General features: G+C 45.3%; 1 protein-coding gene across 1 annotated transcript in view; it reads left to right on the top strand.

The window, feature by feature from the left end:
- LOC145391845 (uncharacterized) overlaps positions 1 to 15,337 on the top strand; it is a 225,188-nt gene that overhangs the window by 26,962 nt on the left and 182,889 nt on the right. The gene's annotated exons all lie outside the window — the stretch shown is intronic.

The following is a 15,337-nucleotide window of genomic DNA, read 5'->3' as shown; positions in this document are numbered from 1 at the left end:
TTAGGCTGGGAGACAGTGGGAGAGGGGAGTTAGGCTTGTAGTGGGAGAGGGGAGTTAGTGGGAGAATTGTAGATAATAGTTGTTTTTTATGTTGCTTAACTCCTATCTGTCTGGCCGAGTATACCCGTCGAACACAGGTAAGTAAATGATTATGTGGGGCCGTCCAACAGGTACAGTACACGGGTTTCTGTCCTCCTTGTGATAGACAGCGCCTCACCAGGGTCGGAGCAGGTTCCTTCCCACGGCGAGGTGCAGGGAAATTTCAAGGAGGTTTGGCCCCCGGGTGGACGCCGCAACTGCTTCTTGTGGTTCATAGTGCCACCACGTGTAGGCACCTTGTCAGCGCTTGTAGATTATCGTGAAGCTGTGAAGTTACCCATTCGTATGCAGGAATTGGAGAAAATAGGGATGTAGAAAATGGGGGAAGTTATTTGAGATTGGGGTTTGGGAAATAGGGGAAATTTGAGGTAATTGAGTCGTGGAAAATACACCTTTATTTGGGAAAATCTGGAGGAAATGGGGAGGCGTTGACGGTACTCTTTCGTCCGCACAGGTCTTAGGTAATGGGTAAGGTGAGTGAAATGGGGGAGATGTGGTAAAATGGGAGATGAGGTACACTACATACCAATTTGCCTTGAAAGTGACAGAAATTGGCTACCCTGTAAATAATGGGGAAGATTGGCGACAGTGGGTGAAGTTATGGAGAATCTATCTATCTATCTATATCTGTCTATAACCCGACGCCCTAATCCCGCAAAGGGTGTTCGCAGACAAAACGCCTCCAAGTCGCTCTGTCACCCACCATTTGACTGCCCTCCCTTGTCACTCATATACCTCTCAACTCCATCGCTCCACCTCATCTTGGGTCGTCCCCTCCCTCTCCCTCCCTCCACTTCACCTACATACACCTTCTTAGTCAGTCTTTCATTCTCCATTCTCTCCGCATGCCCAAACCACCTCAGTGTAGTATGGAGAATATATAATGAAATCAGTTGTAGAAAAAATTTGAGTAAAGTGTGGAAATTGGAAATGCTGTAGAAATTGGAGGGAAAGTAAAAAAATTGGGGTAATAGTGATAAATACCTATTCGTTTGGAGAATTGGGGGGAAAATGGGGACCCTGAGGAAGATGCCCATTCAGGAAAAGTTGTTGATGAGTAGTGATCTTGTGGGAAATGGGTTGGTTGGGGAGTGAGTGTAGGTTTGGAGATTGGGGAGTGGGTGGTGATGTAGGACTTTGAAGCAGGGGGGAGAGAGAGAGAGAGAAAGAGAGAGAGAGAGAAATTACAACTAAAAGGATAGAGTGAGAATCGAAGGAGGAGGAGAGGGTGGCGAAAATTATGAAAGGATAGAGAAAGAGAGAGAGAGAGAAATTATTGCTAGAAGGAGAGTGAGAATCGAAGGAGAAAGGTGACGAAAATTACAGTATATAAGAAGAGAGAGAGAGAGCCATATCATTATATTAGCACAAGCGGTATACACATCCGGGTTATTTCTCTTTAATAACGTAGAGTTCATTAACCCATAATTAGAGAGAGAGAGAGAGAAAGAATGTGTAGTTAGAAGTGAGAATAGAAGGAGAAAGAAAATTATGAAAGAGGAGAGAGAGAGAGAGAGAGAGAGAGAGAGAGAGAGAGAGAGAGAGAGAGAGAGAGAGAGAGAGAGAGAGAGAGAGAGAAAGCTTTATTTTGTTACGGCTAGACTTTGGGACTGCGTAAAATAGGGTAGATAGATAGATAAATAGATAGGTAGGTGGGTAGGTAGGTAGATAGATAGATAGATTGATTGATTGATTGACAAAGAAGAATGGTCGATAGATAGAGATAGATGTTGACAGTGAAGAAAGATCGATAGATAGAAGTAGACAGATAGATAGATGAATAGTAGATAAACTGATGGATAGACTGACTCCTAGACAGATTACGGATAGATAGACGGAATCTGTTGGGAAAGGTACAATGTATAGATAGATAGACAGACAGATAGATAGATAGAAAGACATTGATAGATAGATAAATAGCTCTTCCACATCTTCACTGTACATATTCTAGTTCTCTCTCTCTCTCTCTCTCTCTCTCTCAGTAAAAGTCCATTTTCTCTTTATTTCCATCAAAGGGTCTGACCAGAGAGAGTGAAAGAGTTTGTGAGAGAGAGAGAGAGAGAGAGAGAGAGGGGGGGGGGGTAGTGTTGTAACCCTTGTTCGAGAATTTCATCAGTAAATTCCTTCAGGCTCGGATGATGTGTGTGTGTGTGTGTGTGTGTGTGTGTGTGTGTGTGTGAGAGAGAGAGAGAGAGAGAGAGAGAGAGAGGGTGGTAAGGAAGTTTGAAGATAGAGTGTAATAACGACAGAGAAATAATGAAGTTTGAAGATAGTACAGAGAGAAATAAAGACAGAGTGAGAGAGTAATAAAGATAGAGTGGTAGAGTAATAAAGGAAGTGAGAGAGTAATAAAGATAGGATTGTAATAAAGTTTGAAGATAGTAAAGAGAGTAATAAAGACAGTGAGAGAGTGATACAGTGCTAGAGTAATAAAGACAGAGTGAGAGATTAATAGAGAGAGAGTGATAATAAAGTTTGGAGAGAGTAAAGATAGTAATAAAGACAGTGATAATGACGTCTGAAAGATAGAAAAGGAGAGCGTGTGATATTTCTTGCACAACCCCGATCCACCGCGACGAGGAGACCTGTGGTTGAAGAGAGAGAGAGATAGATAGATAGACATATGGATAGATAGATAGATAGGTAGGTAATAGATAGATAGTAAAGAGAGAGAGTGATAAAGACGATGGTAGTGGTGGTGTGGTGTCCCCCTTCGATGCCATCATCTATCATTAATAAAAGATTGTGATAGATAGATAGATAGGTAGATAAATAGATAGATAGAATGAAGATAGTAAAGAGTGATAGTGTGGACTAAATACTGTAATAAAGAAAGAGAAAGACAAATAAATGGGTCACTGGAGTAAAGAATGTAACAGAGAAAGAAAGAAAAAAATAAGTCATTGCCGTAAAGGATGTAACAAAGAGAGAAAGAAAGAAAGAAAGAAAAGTAATATGGTCACTGGAATAAAGGATGTAATAAAGAAAGAAAAATAAAGTCACAGGAGTAAAGGATGTTACAAAGAAAACAAGAAAAATAATAAGAGTCATTGCCGTAAAGGATGTAACAAAGAAAGAAGGAAAGAGAGAAAATAAAGTCAATGGAGTAAAGAATGTAACAAAGACGGAAAGAAAAAGAAAAATGATTGAGGTAAAGGATTAAGTATTCCTGTAATTCTGTTTAATGGGGTCTCTTTGGCAAGGCTGGTTAATGATGCTTTGTTTGTTTTGTTTTGTTTTGTTTTGTTTGTAATGCAAGGAAGAAGGAACCTAAGGCCAGAAGCAGCAAGATTGTTCCCTCCATGATAAAACGAAAACAAGATAACAGAGAGCCAACTCCTGTGACTCACTCAGCTGACTAAAAAGGTCTGACGGCAGCTAGAACAGATTACTAGAGTTGTTCCGAGCATGAGACGGGCAAAGGTGTTGGCATTAACTCGCAGAAAAAAAAAAAAAAAAAAAAAAAAACGTTACTTACATGAATAAAATCATGTGGCGTGCAATACAATACTAGACTTTCCCCGACCGTGAGACGTTCCTGAGTGCGAGGCTTGGGGGGGCTAGGTTATACGATGGAAGAGTTGAGAGGAAGAATGGGACTGGAGTGTATTGGTGTTGTGATGGGGAAAGATAGACTGGAGTGTATTGGTGTGTATTGGTGTTGTGATGAGGAGGGGTAGACTGGAGTGTATTGGTGTTGTGATGAGGAGGGGTAGACTGGAGTGTATTGGTGTTGTGATGAGGAGGAGTAGACTGGAATGTACTGATGTGTATTGGTGTTGTGATGAGGAGGAATAGACTGGAGTGTACAGTATTGGTGTTGTGATGAGGAGGGGTAGTAGTAGTAGTAGTAGTAGTAGTAGATGTTCCCTAGGCAGTCTGGCCGAACAGCCCCGAGTCCCTTAGGAAGGCCAGGCCGAGACCGGGCTTTCCCACAGAGCTCTCAAAGAGTGTATGTTGTGTTGTTGGCGTAGGTGATTGTGTGTAATGCAGTCTTCCATAATGTGCTTAATAGTATGGGGTGCTGTGTTGCATCCTGGACAGGCATCAGCGATGGAGTCATCCAGCCTCTTCTGGTAGCTTAAGAGTGCTGGATGGTGCCCACATCTCAGCCTGGCCAGGTGGACCCTGTCCTCATGAGGGAGATAGGATTCAGAAGGGTGGATGTCAGGAGGCCGTGCATGCAGCTGTGTGTTGTCTTTAAGTGACTGAATGGAGCGGCGAGTGATCTGAGTGTGGATATGCATCTGGAAGGTGGTCTGCGGTGGGCGAGGGGTGAGAGATGACAGTATTTGTGTATGGTATCGTGTGCTGGGTGTTGTTTTGGTGTTCCTTGGTGTGGGTGGATGTGCTGCCATGTAATATAGTGGATGTTGTGGGTTTGTGGAGGCTGCAGCAAGAAACTGGGTGCCTTTCATGTCTAGGTGATCCTTGACTTTGAGGACTTTGGTTTCTTGATGTAGATGGTCTGTGGGTGTAGTAGCTGTGCAGCCTGTGATTTTTTTTAGGGCCTTGTTCTGTATGGTCTGTAGAGTGTTGTAGTGTGTTTTGATGAGGTTAGGAGCCCAGGCAGGGCTTGCATAATTCATCACTGAACGTATGTATTGTTTGTATACTGTGGTGGTGGTTTCTTTGTGGTGTCCGAATGTTGTATGGGCAAGTGACCTCAGGGCATTGAGTCTCGGTGTTATTTTATTTTTAATGTTTGTGGTGTGTTGTTTAAATGAAATTGATGTATGTTACACCAAGGATTTTGTGTGTGTGTGTGTGTGTGTGTGTGTGTGTGGTGGGGAGTGTTGTTTATGGTGAGGTGTGGGATGTGACTGTGTTCTGCTGTCCAGTTTGTGAGAAGGGTCACTGTAGATTTGGCTGGGGCTATTTTGAGCCTGTTTGTGGTGAACCATTCGTATAGTGTGTTGAGGTAAGGTTGGATGATGTGTGCAGCTGTGTTTGCGTTTTGGTGCATACCGTACGTGTAAGTGTTATATCATCTGCATAGGAAGCTATGTGTATCTGTGGTGTGTGGGGTGTTGGTATGTCGTGCATGTATAGGTTAAAGAGTGTAGGGGACAAAACAGATCCTTGAGGGACGCGTTTGTGAAGTTTCTGGTGTTAGAAGACTGACCGGCAAATGTTACGTGTACACATCTGCCTGCTAAGTAGTTTGCCAGCCATCTTTTTTAGTTATTGTGTATGTTTGTGTTGAGTATTTTGTTTGTGAGGTTGTGGCGGGGGATGGCATCAAAAGCTTTGCTGATGTCTTGTTTGGTTAGGAGTGTTGTGTGTGGTGGCCTAGCTGAATTCATGCCATCGAAAACTCTCTGTGTAAGGTCTGTAAGAAGGGTGTTCGTGGAGTGTAGTGGTCTAAAGCCATGTTGTGATTGGGCTAGGGGAATGTGAAGTGTGACTAGTTGTAGTACCAGTCGTTCAGTGACTTTAGAGGGGGTGCAGAGGAGTGTGATGGGGCGCTGTGAGGAGGGTAACGTGGGGTCTTTGTTGGGTTTAGAGATAGTGATGATAATGCCATGCTTCCAGACGTTGGGTATTATGTTGTGTGAGTAGCTGTAGTTTGATATGTTGGTGAGTGCTTGTATGCCTTGTGGTCCAAGGTGTTTAAGGTGAAAGTTGCTTATGTTGTCTGGTCCACAGGCAGATGAGTGCTTGAGGTTGTTAATGATGTGCTTCGTCTGGTTGTAAGTGAAAGGTGCGTAGTCTGGGTCTGTGGGGAACTCTCTCTTACGTCGGATGATACGTCGGTCTTCGGGATGGGGGTTTAGATGGCTGACTTGTGAAAAGTGATTGATGAGAGTGTTTGCTTGTTGTTTGTTTGAGGGTATGGTGTCTGTTGTTGTGAGGAGGGGTAGACTGAGATGGTTTGGACATGTGGAGAGGTTGGGGGATGACAGTTGGGTGCAGAAAGTGAGAAGTGTTAACGTTGGGGGTAGGGTTGCGAGAGACAGACTGAAAAAGACCTGGAACGAGGTCACTGAGTGTGACTTTAGCGTTAAGGGACTGAGCAAGGAGGCTGCCAGAGATCGAGCAGCGTGGACATGTGCCATTAGGTGACCAAGGCCGACGCATGTAGCCTAAGCATATTGGAGTCTTTATAAACGAAACGAAAGGAAACGTGAGACGATTAAAACTGACAGTATTAACTCAGACTACTATACCTCTTATATACAAAACCATCTGGCACTGGCTGGAATGCGGTACCGGCACTAGAGTTGCTCCCACTTTGACAGAGTTAATGGTGATGTAAAAGATATAAGTCTGGATCAGATTAAGGTGAAAGAGTTGGAATACGCATCATTTTACCTGCGATGTGTTGTGGATACCATTCGGATATGGTTCAAGATCCACTCCACCTGCGGAGGGGGGGGGGAGATAATAATGATGATGATGATGATGATGATGGGGGCCGTCATACTGGGGGGCTGTACATATGAATTAGTAATTTTCTTACAGTCGACGACCATCCCATTTACACCAGTGTTATCATTTTAGCTTTGCTTCACACCCACATATTATCCAGTTACGTGGATTAAAAAGTAAAAGAAAAATTTACAAGGCAAAACAAATGCCCAAAACTAAGACTGCCGCCGCCGCCTGCCCCGCCAGGCTCTGCCCCAGCGCCACCAGGGAGCTGTGGTCCGACGAGGTGGACCGGGCAGCCCCTGAAGACTTTCCCCCCGTGTCCTGCCCCATACCCCCAGCCCTGCCCAAAGAGGCCTACGTGTGGTGGACTGCGCCTGCACCCACACCCCCAGCCTCCACCCCAGTACCCAGTACCGCCTGTGGTCGGAGGTCTGACGCTGTGTGGTGGTCAGGCGTGGTACGGGGGGTCGCCTCCACCCACACCACCGCCTGTGGCTCCTCCACCTACACTGGACGGGCCTCACAGGATGGACGGAGAAAAGCCCCCCACTGCATCCCACCCTCAACCCGACGCGATCCACCCCGGCCCAGCCTGGGTCCACAGGGTGGGCGGGATCCACCGGGTAGACTGGGTCCACAGACTGACCACGGGCCAAAGGGTGGGTTGGGTCCACAGGCTGGACGTGGGCAACAGGCTGGACGGGGGCCACAGGCTGGACGGGGGCCACAGGCTGCCCGCGGGCCACAGGGTGGGCTGGGTCCACAGGCTGGACGTGGGCAACAGGCTGGACGGGGGCCACAGGCTGGCCGTGGGCCACAGAGTGGGCTGGGTCCACAGGCTGGACGTGGGCAACAGGGTGGACGGGGGCCGCAGGCTGGCCGCGGGGCACAGGGTGGGGGGTATAAAGCCCTCCACCGTGCCCCAGCCCAACCCCGCCGTGCCCCTGGCACACCGGTTGCCTCTGATGGGTTTGGGCAAGTGAAGACGGGCCGGAGGGTTAGGGATAACGGTGTTAAGCTTGTAACTATTAAGAATAAGTTCCAGGCTTTGGAAGATATGAATGACATGTGATGAAGGGGACTGGTAAATGTCACAAGTCCCGCCTTGGTCCTCGCCGGATTGTATCTGGTCTAAAAAAAAGGAAACTCGATGCGATGAGAGGTCCGAATCGCATCGTCTACGACCTCGCCGGATTGTGTCCGGTCTAAAAAATTGAAAACTCGATGCGATGAGAGGTCCGAATCGCATCGTCTACGACCTCGCCGGATTGTATCCGGTCTAAAAAAAAAAAAAAAAACTCGATGCGATACGAGATCCGAATCGCATCGTCTATGACTCATGCATGCATGTGTCGGTCTTGGGTCTCTGGCACCCTCCCTGCTAGATCTCTGGCAGCCTATCTCTTTAGTCCTTTATCCTTAAGGTTACACTGACCGCGTCCCAGGTCTTTTAGGTCTGGCTCTCACAAAGGTACCCCCACAACCATCGTCTTAATCTGGCCAAACCGCCCCAGTGTACCCCTCATCATCACAACACACCAGTACATCCAAGGCCCATGTACTCCCGGCTGCACAGTGGTACACTATTACATCTCATCATTGGTCCACGGTGAATAATCACTACCAACACGGCTCATGAACCTACAGGCAGGTTTACCTTTGAACCAATGCTCAGCAGTGGTCGTCATATGTCTCTCGCACCGATGATTTGTACTGACACCAGGAACAAAAGACACGAAGAACAAAGGTAGGCCAGTCCTACTGATTCTCCGGCGCACCTCTCCCCTTACTTCAAATAAGGGTAGAGCGAATATGAAGCTAAAAATAAAATAGATATTCCTTACTTACGGCTAAATCCAAGCATAACATCGCTCACCAAATACATGTTAGGGCAAAATTTCTTCACAAGATTTTTTCTACTATAAACGCAGTTTGTACGAATACTATGCATTATCCATATTTTGAACTTTCCTCTTGCCCAAAACTTGCAGGTGCCGAATTGTGAACTCCTTCCTCCACTCGTACTGGACCTGGTGTATGTCTTCTAAGGTGTGTGTGTGCATGTGTGTGTGCGTCTCATAATCACCTGGGCTCAGTTCCTTCACCTATACCCTGTCTCCTCTCCTCATTCACTTTTTTGTTTCGAATCTTTCTCTTAATTCTTTTTTTCCCTCAGTTATTGTGCTTTTTCTGGAATTTCTTTGATATATATTTTTTTTCATTAACTTCAGTCTCATGATCATTTTGTCTACCTACCTCGACTCACTCACTCACTCACTTACTCACTTTTCTCACTTACTTTTTTCAGCCATTTTCTGTCTATTTATTGCCAGACGCCTTAATCCCGTAAGGGGTGGCCGCAAACAAATCGCCCCCATGTCGCCCTGTCCCCCGCCATTTCGCTGCCCTCCCCCCAGCTCACACTCCCGTCTCTCATATGCCTCTCCACTCCGTCTCTCCATCTTATCGTCAATCTCTTTATTCATTGTAATTTTTCCATATTTACTATGCAAGGAAGCAGTGTGTGTGGGTTAGATAGATAGATAGATAGGTAGACAGATAGATAGAATAAAGATAGTAAAGAGTGATGGTGTAGATAGGAAGCAAAGTGTGTGGGTTAGATAGATAGATAGACAGGTAGACGGACAGATAGATAGCTGGATAGATAGATAGAATAAAGATAGTAAAGTGTGGTAGTGTGGTGGTGGTAGACAGATAGATAGATAGCTGAATAGATAGATAGAATAGATAGTAAAGTGTGGTAGTGTGGTGGTGGTAGACAGATAGATAGATAGATAACTGAATAGATAGATAGAACAAAGATAGTAAAGTGTGGTAGTGTGGTGGTGATGTGGTAGTGGTGGTGTGGTGGGGGCCCTTCCAGAATTCCATCAGCAGACCTCTCAGCCTCCCTGCCCCCTGCCCACTCAAGCGTGTGTGACTCTGATGGGGCGCTGCAGGGGGAGAGGGGGGAGTGGGGAGAGGGAGAACAGAAGAGATGATGAAGAGAAGGAAAGGGGCGAGAGAGGAGGGGAGAGGGAGGAATGGGAAGGAGGGAGGAGGGAGGGGGAAGTGAGGGAGAACAGAAGAGATGATGAAGAGAAGGAAAGGGGTGAGAGAGGAGTGGGAAGGGGGGATAGGGATGAGAAAATGAGGGAGAACAGAAGAGAGATGATAAAAAGGAGGAAAGGGGAGAGAGACGAAGGGAGAAGAGGAGAGAGAGGGTGAAGAGAAGGGGGAAGTGATGCGCTGCAGGGGAGAGGGAGGAATGGGAAAAGAGGAGGGGAAGGGAGAAGTGGGAGAGAACAGAAGAGTGATGAAGAGGACGAAAAGGGAGAGAGATGAAGGGAGAAGATGAGAGGGAGGAGGAAGAAAAGGAAGTAGGGATGGTTATTGGAAGGGGGAAGAGAGGAGAGGGAGAGAAGAGAAGAGGTAGAAAGGGAGGGGAATGATGAAGAGGAGAGGGAGGAAAGCGAAGAGGGATGGAGAAATGGTAGGGAGGAAGGGGAAAGCAGACTGGGAGAGGGGTGAAGAGAGGGAGTTGATGAAGACGGTGAACTGATAGTGAGTGGGGGAAGGAGATAAGAAAAGTTGAGGAGGAGGGAGAAGGGAGGATGAAGAGGGAAGGTGGAAGAAGAGAGGAGAAGGTGAAGTGAAAGGAGGTAAGAGTAATGGGGAAGAGAGGGAACGGAAGTGCAGTGAAGGAGTTAAGAGGGATGGAGAAGTGAGAGAGAGAGAGAGAGAGAGAGAGAGAGAGAGAGAGAGAGAGAGAGAGAGAGAGAGAGAGAGAGAGAGAGAGAGAGAGAGAGAGAATATTAAGAAGAATGAAGAGGAGAAGGAAGAAGAAGGAGAAGAGGATAAAAGGAAATGGAGGAGAAAAGATGACGGGAGGGAGAAGAAGGAAGATGCGGGAGGAGAGGGAGGGAGCGGACGAAGTGGAAGAGGAAGGACGAATATATGAATAGAGTGGGAAGAGAGACGAGGAGAGAAAACTGTAAAGAGAAAAGGAAGGAGGGAAGGAAGAAAGGAAGGATGAAGGTGAAGAAGATGGTAGAGGTATAGAGGACGATAAAGACGTAAATACGAACAGCGGAAAGAAAAACGATGAAAGGAACTTGTAGAGAGAGAAAGAGAAAGTGAAAAGGAAGGAAGAAATGGAGGAAGAAAGAGAGAACAATTATAAAGTCAATAAGAATGGATAACTAAACCAAAAAGAAAGAAAAAAGTAATTGTATATAGGAAAAAAAAGGGGGGAGAGACGTAGATGAAGATATAGAAGAGTATTGTAGTGAACGATGAAGAAGAGGAAGTAAAAAGGACGATGATAAAAGCGATGAAAAAAGGGAAGCTGAAATGACGATGATAAAAAAATAATAATAATAATAAAAATAGAGGTAAAGGAAATTTGATGATTGGGCTAGAATGGAATAGTATTATGGATGGAAGGAGGGAGAAATGGAGTGGAGGGAATTAACTTTTCAGCCCGAGGACGTCTTTTCCATCTGATTCATTGTGGGGGGGACGCCTGCATGTGGTGGCACTGATATGGCTGGACGGTGGAGCTGCCTGGTTATACAAACGTCCCTGAGCTCCCTCCCTATCTTCCCCAAAAGGAGGCTAAGGAAAAGAGAGAGAGAGAGAGAGAGAATGAATGAATGAATGAATGAAAGGGAGATTATGATGATAGTAACGGGAAGCACTTGATGTGTGTGTGTGTGTGTGTGTGTGTGTGAGAGAGAGAGAGAGAGAGAGAGAGAGAGAGAGAGAATGAAGGCGGAGATTATGACGGTGGTAACGGGAAGCTATAGATGAGAGAGAGAGAGAGAGAGAGAGAGAGAGAGAGAGAGAATTATTAAAGAAAAAAGAAGGGTAGATGATCAAGTGGTTCGGGAAGTGATCAGCTGTTCGGAAGGACGCGAGTTCGATTGCAAGCAAGAACAAGGTACAGTTTGAGTATTTGGTGATAAGGAAGGGGGATAGGAGAATAAGGAAGAGAGGAAAGGGTGATAAGGGAACGAAGGAAGAGGTAGGGGAGAAGATAGGAGATATAGTAAATAATGGAAAAGAAAAGAGGAAATAAGGAAGAGAAGAAGGGATGTTAAGAGGAGGAGGAGAAGATAAGGAAGAGAAGAAGGGATGTTAAGGTATGAGGGGAAGAAGATAAGGAAGAGGAGAAAGGATGTTAAGGTAAGAGGAGAAGAAGATAAGGAAGAGGAGAAAGGGTGTTAAGGTAAGAGGAGGAGAAGAAGATAAGGAAGAGAAGAAGGGATGTTAAGGTAAGAGGAGAAGAAGATAAGGAAGAGAAGAAGGGATGTTAAGGTAAGAGGAGAAGAAGATAAGGAAGAGGAGAAAGGGTGTTAAGGTAAGAGGAGGAGAAGATAGGGAAGAGAAGAAGGGATATTAAGGAAAGAGGAAGAGGAAAAGATAAGGAAGAGGAGAAGGGATGTTAAGGAAAGAGGAAGAGGAAAAGTTAAGGAAGAGAAGAAAGGATATTGAGGTAAGAAGAAATAGAGAAAAGAATGATAAATGGCGAAAGGAAGTGGTGGAGGAGAAGAGAAGAGAGTAAGACAGTAAATAATGGAAAGGAAAAGAGAGAATGAGAGAGATGAGGAAGAGAGTAAGGACTGATAAGACAACAGTGGAAGGGAAATGGGATGGAGACGATAACGAAGATAGGGAATGGGTGATATAATGATTGAAGGGGAAGATGGAAGGGTGAAGGATAACGAGGAGAAGGGTGAATAAACGATGAGGAGAGGAGGTACAAGGATAACGAAGAGAGGAATGGGTGATAAATGAGGGAAGAGAATGGGGAGGAAGGATAGCAGAGAGAGAGAGAGAGAGAATGATAAAACGAAAGGGGACAGAAGAATAATGAGGGAGGGAAATAAATGGATAACGAAAAGAGAAAAGATGGCAGAATAGAGAAGAGTAACGAAGAGAGGGCGGAGATGATGTGGGGAAGGGGGTAGAAGAAGAATGAAATGAGGAGTGATGGAAGGAAATGATGGGGAGAGGAGATGGTGAAGATTGGGGATACTTGGAGGGTAATGAAGAGGCGTGGAGAAGAATTACGATGGTGGTTGGAGAGAGAGAGAGAGAGAGAGAGAGAGAGAGGGAGAGGTGGGATAGAATGAAGTTGAAGAAAGAAAAAGGAAAGAATTATGAGAGAGACGTAGGTGAATGGAATAAAGATAAATAATAAGGTAAATTAGGTGAAAGTCTGAAGGAAGAAAATAGTAAAGATAGATACAGGATAGATAGATGTGGAGTAGGTGTGTTAAGGAGAAGGAAGAGGAGGAGGAGGGAGCAAATGTGACAAAAAGGAATAGAGTGAAAGTATGATGATTTGATGTATAGAGATAAAATATTTAGATGAGAATTGCATGCAGGTAGATAGGTGATAAAAGGAAAGAGAGATGTTAAGTAAATGCAGACGAAAGAAAAAATGAATAGAGAGGAAGATAAGATGAGAGATAAGGGGTGTGAGTGACTGATTAAACCATATATAGATGATAAAAAAAGAAAGAGGTATTAAGTAGATATAGATAGGGAAAAGAGATAAGGAAGATAATGGAGAAGAGATAAGAGATATGTGACTGATTAAACGATATAGATAGACGATAAAGGAGGAAGAGGAATTTTAAACAGACACAGAAAAAAGATAAGAGGAAGATAATGAATGAGAGAGAAAAAATGTGAGTGACTGATTAAATTCCATCAACTCACCTGACATCCCCAGGTGTCAGAACAATCACCTGTAATTAGGGAGAATAAAATCAACGCCCTCGTACTGAAAGGGTGAAGGAAGTGAAAGAAATGAGAGGGAACTTGAGATATTGGTTTGTACTCTACCTGGCATTGGACACCTCGCAGCACCTTTTCCTTAGCGACTTATTTACCTTATTACACCTTAACCCGTGCTACCTCCTGACGATTTACCGCAAGGATTTCTTTTTTTCCATGTTGAAGGGGTTAATGAAGACGATTTGTAACCCTTCAGACAAAAAAATCGTCTGGTGATGGATACAGAGAATGCGACATCGGCCTGAAAGTCAGTATGTTATCAGTGCAGTCCATAAAAAAGAAAGGGATAATATACAAAAGAATATCAATGTACAGTACAGAATAAATCGCTAAGGAAGAGGTGTTACGGACCCTCCCGTACCAACTACCACGCAGCTCATTGGGATAAACAAGTTGTGTGAGGAAAGCCACTGTACCAGCCCAAGTCTCTCAACCACTTCCCCCTAAGGACGTCTTTTGCAGTGTATGGCTACTAATAGACGATTTTAGGGGGATTTAGAGAGGAGCCTCGTACTGAAGGGGTTAATGAAGGCCGTATCAAACCCCTCCATGGTCGAGAGGGGTTTAGTAAGCTGAGAAAAATCGGCTGAGAAGTAGTAAGAAGGAAGTATATAGAAAGGTGTTTAAAGAATGGAAAGGTTGGTTTAAGGAGTAGGATTCTCTCTCTCTCTCTCTCTCTCTCTCTCTCTCACACACACACACACACACACACACACACACACACACACACACACGATAATGGGGGATGGGAGGGGAAGGAGCATGGTGATAAGGAGGAGGCAAGCAAATAAAGATAATAATTCAAATGTGCAAATCAGTACATAAATAAATGAATAAATAAATAAATACACAAAATAAAGGGAAGAGACAAAGACGGAAGGAAGGCAGTGTCGAACTTCATACATAAATTTGAGAGAGAGAGAGAGAGAGAGAGAGAGAGAGAGAGAGAGAGGGAGGAATATGAAACTTGAGTCATATATTTAAGAAACAGGAGAAGGAAGAAAAAAAAATGGAATGGGAGGAAAGGAGAGACAGGATGGAGAGAAGTTTGAGGAGATGTTGTTTGTGGATGTGGAGGAAAGTGGAGGAGGAGGAACAAATTAGGGTAGGGAGAGAAGAGGGAATAGGAAAGAGAGAAGTGTGGGAAGAGAAGAGGGAGGGAAGAGATGGGGGGAAGAGGAAAGAGGTAGGAGTAGGAAGGATGAGGGAGTGGGGATGGTGGTGGGGAAGGAAGAGGGGAAGTGGAAAAGGTGAGGAAAGAGAGGGGTATGGGAAGAGAAGAGGGAGGAGAGATGGAGAAGAGAGGGAGGAGGAAAGAGGTAGGGGTAGGAAGAGTGAGGGGGTAGGGAAGAAAGAGGGAGAAGGGGAAGGGTGAGGAATGGAGAATAAGGGTTGAGGAAGAGGCAAGAAGAGGAAGGAGAGGAAGGTATAGGAATAATGAGGAAGTAGGGGTAGTGGGAGGGGTAGGAAGGGACAGGAATGGCAGGAAGGTGTGGGATGAGGCAAGGAATTTGGGGCAAGGACAAGGATAGGGCCTAGAGAGGAGGGTTGTGGGATGGTCATCTGGTGAGAGAGAGAGAGAGAGAGAGAGAGAGGTCAGAATGGTGGTCAGGGCGGTGATTGATTAAACTTCAATCACTGTGACCACCGTCCAATCCCAGGGTCGACCTCTCCACCATCTGACCAGTGGAGGAGAAGGTGGTGGAGATTGTGGTGGAGGAGAGAGATGATGGAGAGAGGATGGTGAAAGGAGACAGTGGAGATTGTAGGGTAGAGACAGGATGTGGTGGAGGAGGGAGGTAAGGGAGAGAGTGGAGCAGGAGTGAGATGAGAGTGGTGGAGGGTGGAGATTGTAGGGGGGAGAGAGAGAGAGAGAGAGGGAGGGAGAGAGAGAGAGAGAGAGAGAGAGAGAGAGAGAGAGAGAGAGAGAGGGTGGTGATGGAGATTGTAGGGTGGAGATGGGATAGGAGATACTCGTAGGAGGGGAAGGAACAGACATAGATTGAGAGATTGTGAAGATGATACCTTTGAAGGAGGCATGATTTTGCTGGTAGAT

Source organism: Coenobita brevimanus, chromosome 20 (genome assembly GCF_032717465.1).
Source record: "Coenobita brevimanus isolate Jiangsu-jjx chromosome 20, ASM3271746v2, whole genome shotgun sequence".
NCBI classification, from domain to species: Eukaryota; Metazoa; Arthropoda; class Malacostraca; order Decapoda; family Coenobitidae; genus Coenobita; species Coenobita brevimanus.
Note: the sequence above shows the minus strand (reverse complement) of the source record. Positions and strands in the feature narration are given on the sequence as shown.